Here is a 417-nt window from a genome sequence, read left to right as displayed (position 1 = left end):
GGGATGGGACCAACTGGAAGCGGGATCCCAACCCAAGTAATCATGCCTCTCGTGACAACTGACACTGCTAGGCATTACATATATAGACAGTAATGTTTACAACCTGAATGCAACTACAGCTAAACTGTCTAGTCCTGTAATCCATATTCAGGGAACATATTGTATTTTGAGATTTTATTACTACTCATACGGGAAAGATATCGACAAAATTGTTGTCTAAACAAGAGAATCATCAATGGCCCTCTTAAGATCGACTTTCATTAAGGTTGGGCAATACGGGAACGGCAAAATGTTCATCAGAAAGGAAAAGCAACAGGCCCTTTCCATTTCATAGTACTAGCAGACACGTTTCTCTGTACGGAACTTCATCTTGCTCTAATGATATCTCTTACCAGTGGATGCCAGCTCACAGATGAT

Source organism: Penaeus monodon, chromosome 30 (genome assembly GCF_015228065.2).
Source record: "Penaeus monodon isolate SGIC_2016 chromosome 30, NSTDA_Pmon_1, whole genome shotgun sequence".
NCBI classification, from domain to species: Eukaryota; Metazoa; Arthropoda; class Malacostraca; order Decapoda; family Penaeidae; genus Penaeus; species Penaeus monodon.
This window is presented reverse-complemented; position numbering follows the sequence as displayed.